Source organism: Schistocerca serialis, chromosome 8, assembly GCF_023864345.2.
Source record: "Schistocerca serialis cubense isolate TAMUIC-IGC-003099 chromosome 8, iqSchSeri2.2, whole genome shotgun sequence".
Classification (NCBI taxonomy): domain Eukaryota; kingdom Metazoa; phylum Arthropoda; class Insecta; order Orthoptera; family Acrididae; genus Schistocerca; species Schistocerca serialis.
The window spans coordinates 285,354,789-285,365,358 of NC_064645.1; the positions used below are offsets into that span (position 1 = coordinate 285,354,789).

Genomic DNA, 10,570 nt, shown 5'->3' on the forward strand with positions numbered 1-10,570 from the left:
TAATTTTAGCTGCTAATAAAATTATTTATTGGGATCCTCACTAAACATATTGTGTACATTATGCAGTTAGCGGTCTAGTTTCACATTTTCATCTTTGATACTGGAATATTACCTCTGTGTTAAAATTTTGCAGCGTGGAATTATCAGTTATGGTACATTTACTCAGTATAAAGAAAATTAAGTAAATGAGAAACAAGAGGCCACAACATTTTTGCAAGTTACTGCTCTTTTTCACTTGGAAAACTTCAAATGAAAATTCAGCTATAGAGACAATTTTGAAGCAAGTAGGAACGACAAACTGATAAATTTTCAAATGTGGTAATCATCACTATTAGTCGTTAACAGTAAACAGAGTATTTTCCTCGGGAGTCGTTATCAGTGTTGCCACCTGCTGTGTCCTTACCTCGAGCGGTGACCTCAATAAACGGGTAGCGATAGGCTTTAGTATATATACATGCCTCTGCTTCTTGACCTACTATCCAGTGCTCTAGAAAACGAGACAATGGTTTCCTACAAGCTGTCTAGAAAGGTAAAGAGTTTCACTCACTAATGCTTCAGTTCCTTCATATTTCTTACAGCAATTTTTGTAGCAGAGATATCTTTTAAGCCATAAAACAACTTAAACTTTAATGAGATACGATCATTATACAAGATCATTGTTAGAATATAAGGACTTCACACCGTTGCCGGTTTCATCTCATCCTTCACTTATTTCGTATGTACACCGAGGTGACAAAAGTCATGGGATACCTCCAAATATCGTGTCGGACGCTCTTCTGTATCGGCATAGTGCAGAAATTCGACGTGTTATGGCCTCCAGAAGGCGCAGGAAGTTCCTTGCATAAACATTGAGACATGCGGCCTGTATAACAGTCCATAATTTCTGAATTGTTGACAATGCGGAATGTTGTGCTGTCTGTGTACGAACTGACCTCTCGATTATGTCCGGTTTATGTTTGATGGGATTCACGTCGGGCGATCTTCATGCCAAGTTCCTCGGTTTTTCCCTCGAATTTTCCACAATATTCTTCAAAGAAATCACGGAAATATACACTTCTGACATCGTTAGGGTGGGGGAGATCTGTAGTATTGTGAACACTGACAGTTTTTCACTAATGTAGAATACCGAATTTACTTATGTATTATAATAATTTACGCATATGTAATTATGTCGTACAGTAGATCTATGACTTAATGAAATGAGAGATGATGGTATCGGTTTGTGCTACCATTGCGTCATCTAATGTACTTGCATATTACTAAGAATGTTTACGCTGAGATCTGTCAACTGTAAAGTGGTGACGAATGGAGCGTTTGTAATAGGCGTAATGATATGAGTCCACATAAGTGTTGTTTCAAAACTGACATACTAACTTCTAGTATAGCTCATGATTCTGTCATGGATATACATTGCATAGCACCTCTTATTATATTGAGGGACGATATTATGTAATGATGCAAATGTAGTAATGTTGGTATCCCATGTGTTGCAAATTTTTGCACATAATTATGTGTGCTACTATGTTAGTTGCTGTAGCCTAGAATTTTCGGTCCCATCTTTTGCAGATCCGAAGATGCCAACGGAGAAATGCCGAAATCGGTTTTCTATATGAATAAATGAGATCAGCTCTCCTTGAAGTTACAGAAAATGAATGTTCAAAGGCGAGAAAAATTGTGGCTCAGTGACATGGCGCATCGTTATCCGCAAAAATAAAGTTCGTGAATGGCTTCAAATGGTTTCCATGTAGACGAACGTGTTCAGTAATCTGTTCAGCTGGACCAGAGGATCCAGTCCGTACCACATAGAAACAGACCACATTATTTTGGAGCCACCACCAAATCAACTGTAAAATTGATTTTTACTCTCCGGCAAATAGTAGAAGAGACCAACGAATTTAATGTTGGTGTGTACCATGTTTGCAATGATTTCCAGTCTGCATTTTACCAATAAATTTGGCAAAACTTTACGAGGCTATGATGGGAATTTTGGGTGCCTTGAAGATATATGTTTGATAGAGGTCACCCTACGGAACCCCCAATGTACTGAGCGAGTGCAGTCTACGTTATAACCCCAGTTACCTGCATGAACTGGGCCAAGACAAGGGGATAGGCTTTCCTGCCTACTCTTCAATTTGGCACTCGAAAAAGTGATGCATGAATCGGATATCCAGATAAAGGGTCTATCTATCATAAGTCTGTACAATTTTTGAGAAGGCAGATGATTTTTACCCAATGAATAGAGCATTGAGAGATCTACGAAGTGGATTCTCAACTCTAAAACTGAATGTAGAGAAGATGGGCTCGAAAATTATTTAAGGAAAGACCAAATATATATGTAATGGTACAAGTCAACGCTTACACCCCACAGTAACACATGATGGAATCACTTTTGAGCGAGTAGAATGTTTCACATATCTGGGCGCAAAGATAGAAGCAAATAGCAGCAGTTTGACTGAAATTATGGCCCGCGTGCTTCTAATCGAAGTTGTGTATGGCGCAGAAACATGGACGATTACAAAGCAGGAAGAAGCAGACTGAGATCACACGAAATAAGCATACTGAGCAGACTGTTTGGACATGTGTATGAAAATGGGAGTGGGAGAAGGGGAAGGAATGAAGAGCTTTATGACTACTATGAAGAATATGACGTGATCAAACTCATAAAGTGTGTAGACTGAGATGGGCTGGACATATAATACGACTCGATGAGACAGATCCCGCAAGGAAAGCCTCCTGCAGTGAACCTGGAGGAAGAAGGGCGAGATTACGACCCAGGGTGAGGTGGAGTGACAAGTTTGGAGAAGAAGCTGCCTGAGTTGGCTCCCGTCCAGAAAGGAATATCGAAAACGTCAAGTGCTATCCTCGGATGTAGTATCAGAAGAAGAAAAGTGTCTGTACACGAATGTCGCCCTTTGTCAACGACATTCGGTTCCTAACCCGACACGAAATGCTGCTGTAAACGAATTCATGTCCGTCTGCACCAGATTCCAAGTGAACAGTGGAAAGGGATATGCATGCACTGCAAAACAGGAGTCGCATTCCTCGCATAAGGCCACAGCGCAAAGCTCGACGTAGAGCTTCATGTCTTCGTCACACCGAAAATTGACTGTAAGTGACTGGAGGCGTGTACTGCGGTCACGACTTTGCCCGTTTTCCAGTCATCATGAGCACTAACGTCGCCATAGGGTGTTCATCCCGCGGTGTGTAGAGGGCGTAATTCAGGCATGAGGCAGGTCAGTGAGATTTCGGAGGCCTTTTAGGTACCGTCACACGGGCTGACTCATACAGGATACTGTGAACTCGAACCAGCATCTTTGTTCCAACATTCTCAACGAACAAGATTTGCCTTTTTCCTTCTTCTTCAGTGTATGATACAGACACTTCCATTTTCCAAGATGACGACAGCCATCTTTATAGAGTTGCTCACCGATAGGCATCCTGTCACCTGTCGACTGGCCCGCTATATCGTCTGTTTTTGTTCCAAAGAAAATGATTTCCAATCTGCATTTGACCAATAAATTTGGCAAAACTTTACGAGGCTATGACGGGAATTTTGGGTGCCTTGAAGATATATGTTTGATAGAGGTCACCCTACGGATCCCCCAATGTACTGAATTCACCATCCCCACATTTCCGTACCTCTACATTTCCGAATCTTCGATCAGGTGTATCCGCTGCATAGAGATTATCTAAATAGGTTCGTGGATTCTTCTCTTCCTCTTGATGTAACCATTATCACGGTGTGATGTGGCGTTACAAGATATTACCTTATTCTTTTCTAGGCTCAGACGTTTTGTTCTGTGTGCAACCGCACTCATGAAACTAAATATTTGTAGTCTCGTTTTCGCAGTCGAGACTTCATTTATAGTTATTTACAAGCTGGCACTGGAGTCGCAATTCAGCTAAGTGAATTCGTGCTGTGGAGTATTTGTATCCAGGACTGTCACTGGATATTTTAATTCGCTTAACCTTTATGCGCTCGCGCTAGAAATAGTCTCGTGTTCGGACCTATTTCAACTTTTTTTTTTTAAATGGCTCTGAGCAGTATGGGACTTAACATCTATGGTCATCAGTCCCCTAGAACTTAGAACTACTTAAACCTAACTAACCTAAGAACATCACACACATCCTTGCCCGAGGCAGGATTCGAACCTGCGACCGTAGCAGTCGCGCGGTTCCTTACTGAGCGCCTAGAACCGCTAGACACCGCGGCCGGCTATTTGAACTTGTCCTGAGAAGCAGAGAGGTGCGACTTGGACAAACTTTGAGCAGAATCTGTCGGAAAAAGGTGCAACTAGAGAATAAATGTCCCTCTCGTCGCCTCGTTACCTTTGTAGAATAAGTATGGAGCGAAATTGCAAAAAGGCGGCGGTGAATTCACCGCCCGCACGAGCGCTTGAAGGTTAATTGCTCTATACAAATTTAGGATGTTATCAAAATATTTGTTTCCGAAGATTCATACACTATTGCCTAATGAGGGTATACTGTTCTAACACCTTTTACATTGCTGGTTGTGGCAGAATGATTTGTCAACGTATTTCTTGTGGTCTCTGTGCTCACATTTTCGGAAACGAAATACTTCACACTAGCTAAAGTGAACGCTGACTTGAAATATAGCGGCCTGTTGAGAGACACAAATAACATGATTCGATTTTGTGGTCACATATACTTAATAACTGGTGAAATTACGAGCGTCAGCTGTTGCGAATACACTATCAAGATCACAACTGAGTTGTTAAAATGCGCAGATCTAAAACTATAAAATGTATTTAGGTAAAACTACACGTGGTATGATGGAACTATGCACACAGAAATCTGTAGGCAAATAAGCAGTAAGTAGTTTCAAACAAAAAAAAAAGTTCAAATGTATGTGAAATCTTATGGGACTTAACTGCTAAGGTCATCAGTCCCTAAGCTTACACACTACTTAATCTAAGTTATCCTAAGGACAAACACACACACCCATGGCCGAGGGAGGACTCGAACCTCCGCCGGAACCTTCAAACAAAAGTTAGTTCTTCACGCTTATTGTTCTGGTCTCATGTCTGTTGTTTGAAGTTTCTAGAAATATAGGACTATTACTTCAACAAAATAACATAATCAGTAAAGTATCTCAGAGATTTATCCAAACCACCTCCGTTAACGATTTTACTATATTGGGAACGGATTACGACGTTACCTAAGGGTTACTGCTAAGTAGTTGCCCTTCTAAACAGCATCTCATCCGAGCAACCCAGTTGCACCTTTACCTGTGGCTACTTGTACCTTAGGTCCTGGGCTAAGCGCGGCTCAGTTTCAAAAGAACTGTTCTGTGTAGTCATAGGAACGAACATCGCACGTCTGTTTTCATGCCTAAGAGTTAATTTGCTGCAGATAATAGCCTGTCGCTGTGATCCTGCAGACAAATAGTCTATCATTAATAAAATACACATACACAGAAAATGAAAGACAAGGAATAGTTTAATAAGAAGGGTTCTATTCTAACGTTTATAACTGATGTAGGTGTCAGACAATTACGCTGAATACCTTTTTCAAGAAGGACGTGTCATAGAAATGGGATGTGGTCCTACAATAGTCAGTTAAAATACAGACAGAAAATTCAGTTGTCAAACGCATTAAAGCTACGTTGAGAATCCTATGAGAATGTTAGAAAAATACCCAAAATAAGTGGCCACCAAAGATACGTGAAAGCTAAGTCCACCTCGTCATCACAAAATACGAAATATGCACCAGCTCAAAACAGCACAGAGTTCAACATGATGCTTTACAAATTATCACACTCAATTCAACGAATAGTAACTCATACTCAGTCTCTCCTCAGTTCCGTGATGTAAGCGGAATAAGTTGGAGTCCTCTTCTGAAGCACATTCAGACATATCGCAATATAAAGTCTCTTCAGAAGTTGCATGGTGGCTGCCGGTCACCACCGAAAACCAAATACCTACAAGACTGAACCACGTACATTACCTCACGTAGGTGTTCCTTCTCAAAGAACTCAACATAAAGTATCCAGAATCGCTCCCTTAAGCTCCTCACTCAAACAATCACAGCCTCCACGTGATTCCCGTAGTGTTGTACTACCATCTGCTTTTCCATTCGCTGATGACCATCCCCACCAAAACGTCGTCCTTAAGCACTACAGACAATCTAATTCAAGTTGACCACTTTTTTTTCAGTCGTGGTATCTGCTAACACAAGCAAATAACCACTTATAAATTAGCACTTTTGTAATAGAACTTGCAATCAACATTTAAATAAAGTTACTGGTTTAATAGTAAACTGTTCATGAAATAACTACACAAGTATGGCAATTTGAATTACTGACGCTGTATTCATTTACACTGTAATGGTGACGGATACGATGTTCTGACAAACATTTCCATAATGAAACAGATATAAAAACATCAAAAATCAATAAATAAAATAGATACAGGTTGTAGGATTCAGGGTTGATAGCTATAGTTCAATGCTGTTATGTGGCACATCATTTGTTAAAATCGAATGAAACTATTAAGAGTTGTTCACTGTCATAATGTTTATTCACTGTGAAATATTTGCTTCTATAGTTTTAAAGGTACTGAAATAATACTGTGAAATTGGATGTGTGTCATTTTTCCGGAATCGCTTGACTGACAAGTCTGATAACAATATGTAGTGGTCAACAAGCAAGAAGAAAATGTCATGAAAATTAAAATCATAAGGTTTAAATTAATTTTCGTATCAATTCATAACATTCTAGTTCGGCAAGTCATCCATGCTCACAGCCACCTATGCACAATGGATTGTAAGTCCCCTTTCTGTAGGTAAAATTATTAAATATTTAGTTCTGAAGTTTCGATATGATTTCTGGTTACACATAATTTTAATTCTTCAGGAAGGAATTACGAGGAATCACTCGATGTACTCATATACAGTGTGTTACAAAAAGGTACGGGAAAACTTTCAGGAAACATTCCCCACACACAAATAAAAAAAAGATGTTATGTGGACAAATGTCCGGAAACGCTTAATTTCCATGTTAGAGCTCATTTTAGTTTCGTCAGTATGTACTGTACTTCCTCGATTCACCGCCAGTTGGCCCAATTGAAGGAAGGTAATGTTGACATCGGTGCTTGTGTTGACATGCGACTCATTGCTCTACAGTACTAGCATCAAGCACATCAGTGCGTAGCATCAACAGGTTAGTGTTCATCACGAACGTGGTTTTGCAGTCAGTGTAGTGTTTACAAATGCGGAGTTGGCAGATGTCCATTTGATGTATGCATTAGCACGGGGCAATAGCCGTGGCGCGGTACGTTTGTATCGAGACAGATTTCCAGAACGAAGGTGTCCCGACAGGAAGACGTTCGAAGCTATTGATCGGCGATTTAGGGAGCACGGAACATTCCAGCCTATGACTCGCGACTGGGGAAGACCTAGAACGACGAGGACACCTGCAATGGACGAGTCAATTCTTCGTGCAGTTGACGATAACCCTAATGTCAGCGCCAGAGAAGTTGCTGCTGTACAAGGTAACGTTGACCACGTCACTGTATGGAGAGTGCTATGGGAGAACCAGTTGTTTCCGTACCATGTACAGCGTGTGCAGGAACTATCAGCAGCTGATTGGCCTCCACGGGTACACTCCTGCGAATGGTTCATCCAACAATGCGTCAATCCTCATTTCAGTGCAAATGTTCTCTTTACGGATGAGGCTTCATTCCAACGTGATCAAATTGTAAATTTTCACAATCAACATATGTGGGCTGACGAGAATCCGCACGCAATTGTGCAATCACGCCAACAACACTGATTTTCTGTGAACGTTTGGGCAGGCATTGTTGGTGATGTCTTGATTGTGCCCCATGTTCTTCCACCTACGCTCAATGGAGCACGTTATCATGATTTCATACGGGGTACTCTACCTGTGCTGTTAGAACATGTGCCTTTACAAGTACGACACAACATGTGGTTCATGCAAGATGGAGCTCCTGCACATTTCAGTCGGAGTGTTCGTACGCTTCTCAACAACAGATTCGGTGACCGATGGATTGGTAGAGGCGGACCAATTCCATGGCCTCCACGCTCTCTTTACTTCAACCCTCTTGACTTTCATTTATGGGGGCATTTGAAAGCTCTTGTCTACCCAACCCCGGTGCCAAATGTCGAGACTCTTCGTGCTCGTATTGTGGACGGCTGTGATACAATACACCATTCTCCAGGGCTGCATCAGCGCATCAGGTATTCCATGCGACGGAGGGTGGATGCATGTACCCTCGCTAACGGAGGACATTTTGAACATATCCTGTAACAAAGTGTTTGAAGTCGCACTGGTACGTTCTGTTGCTGTGTGTTTCCATTCTATGATTAACGTGATTTGAAGAGAAGTAATAAAATGAGCTCTAACATGGAAAGTAAGCGTTTCCGGATACATGTCCACATAACATATTTTCTTTCTTTGTGTGTGAGGAATGTTTCCTGAAAGTTTGGCCGTACCTTTTTGTAACACCCTGTATAAGCAAGTATACTTGTGCACATGGGCTGGGCACTCTCCCATATTTTCATGCTGAGATATGCAATTCTTACGTTCGATACTGATTTGTTCTTAAATCACCAGATACTCCATAATCGGTATCCTTAAATTATATGCAGCTGTGCTATGAATATAGCTGCTTTCATACTACAGTTGACATTGCGTCAGCGCCTTGTAGTTCTCGAAAGAGGCTAGGACGTACCACAGCTCAGCACCAGTTGATCTGAAATGTGCGAAACGAAAATTTAATCAGTTCCACACATTAGGGAAGTAGAACACTGTTAGTCTATGACAACTAACTCTTCAATAGATACGACATTATATTGAGATGTGAGAATATCGACAACGACGTGAGCATAAGCAACTTTTCTCGACTAAGATTTCGAGGAACTTGTAAGGAAAATTCTGTTCTTATTAACCACAATCACCCAAACTGAGGCACTTGGAGACAGCTGCATCTGTCTCCAAAGATTTATGTGCAGTGATTTTACTTTATTTCACTGCGCGTTATCATTCGCGGTGCCCATCCCAGAATGTTTGCAACCCTAGTCTTACGTGGGCCGGACGGTCTGGAACCGCGCGACCGCTACGGCCGCAGGTTCGAATCATGCCTCAGCCATGGATGTGTGTGATGTCTTTAGGTTAGTTAGGTTTAAGTAGTTCTAAGTTCTAGGGGACTGATGACCTCGGAAGTTAAGTCCCATAGTGCTCAGAGCCATTTGAACCATCTTACATGGTATGGGTTGCAAAAGCTTGAGGATTATTTAACCAATCTAAGGCACAAGTGATTTTTAAAAAGCTCATTTTGATAGTGACTGCATTTTCCCAGTATATTGCCAATGAATCGAAGTCTGACACGTGCTTTACCTTCTAGTGTGCCTATGAGGTCATTTCACTTGGGGCCTATACAAACGGTCACACGACAGTATTTGTTAAGAGCTAACTGGCTCCAATTATGACTCACAGATAATATAGTAAGATGTGGAACAAGTTCAAAACAACAAAAATTGTTTATCTATAACTGCTTTAATTCAGACGTTGGCGATGTCCGTGGTGGTGCTGGTTGCTGTACTTGGGATGACTGTCCCGGTGAACGCCCAGGACAGCTCGACCACCACGACTACGACCACGACGCGGAGACCGGCCGCTGTAGATGTCGGCTTGGGAGGCACCGTTGGCGGTGTGGGAGATACACTTGGGAACACCCTGGGAGGCGGTGTGTTACACGTCAGCCGCGCTGGAAAGGCTCCAGCAATTTCATCAGTCCACAACCGCAACTAGAAGGCCCGGACGTAGTTACATACAAAGTTTACAATATTATTTTTGTACGTTCAACAGTGAATAAATCTCAGAAGAGACGATGAATTTCTGCTACTGTCTTCTTCGAGCTATTGAAGCGTTATTTGCCGAGCGACTCTACACCTAAATTAAATACTGAATTAACATTGTTAAAAAAGGTACTCAGCTCTTATTTCAGCCATACTGACTTAAATTTTCGATAATTTTCGGAATCACATATGGCATGTGGGTTCAAAATCAATTGCGGAACGAGCTTCATGGCTTGTATGTTGCAGTCTATTGGCTACAGTCTACCAGACATATTTCTGTACTACAGTGGAATACCTGAAAACGTACACTGCAGCAGTTTTGGGAAACTGTAGGGCTGTAGAGTTCCATTAAGTTATATGTCATTGCCAAACATTCCCTCCGCGCTAATTTACTAAATATGGCTTAACCTGTGGCTCAGAAACCAGGACCTAGCTCTTAAAATTTTTATTGTTGTTTTGTACTGAAGCACCTCCCCTACGCTACCCTGTCCTGTACAAGCCTGTTCATCTCTTCATAACTACTGCAACCTACATCTATTTGTATCAAGTTATAGTACTCGTACCTTGATCTCCAATTTTTATCGCATCCCCTCTCCCCCGTCTTTATTCATTGATTCCTTGATTCGTCACGATATGCCATAAATTCACAGTTCCACTACTTCTTCATTAGTTATTCTATATGCCTCATTTTCTCATTTTCAAAAGTTGTTTTCTCTGCTTTTATGAGCTG

At 41.4% G+C, this 10,570-nt stretch overlaps 1 long non-coding RNA gene across 1 annotated transcript; it reads left to right on the plus strand.

Annotated features, from left to right (window-relative positions):
- The first annotated feature begins 485 nt into the window (after window positions 1–485).
- LOC126416678 (uncharacterized) lies at window positions 486–9,877 on the plus strand. The gene is made up of 2 exons (XR_007575493.1): window positions 486–529; window positions 9,548–9,877. It is a non-coding gene; the product is annotated as an uncharacterized LOC126416678 (long non-coding RNA).
- Window positions 9,878–10,570: the final 693 nt, after the last annotated feature.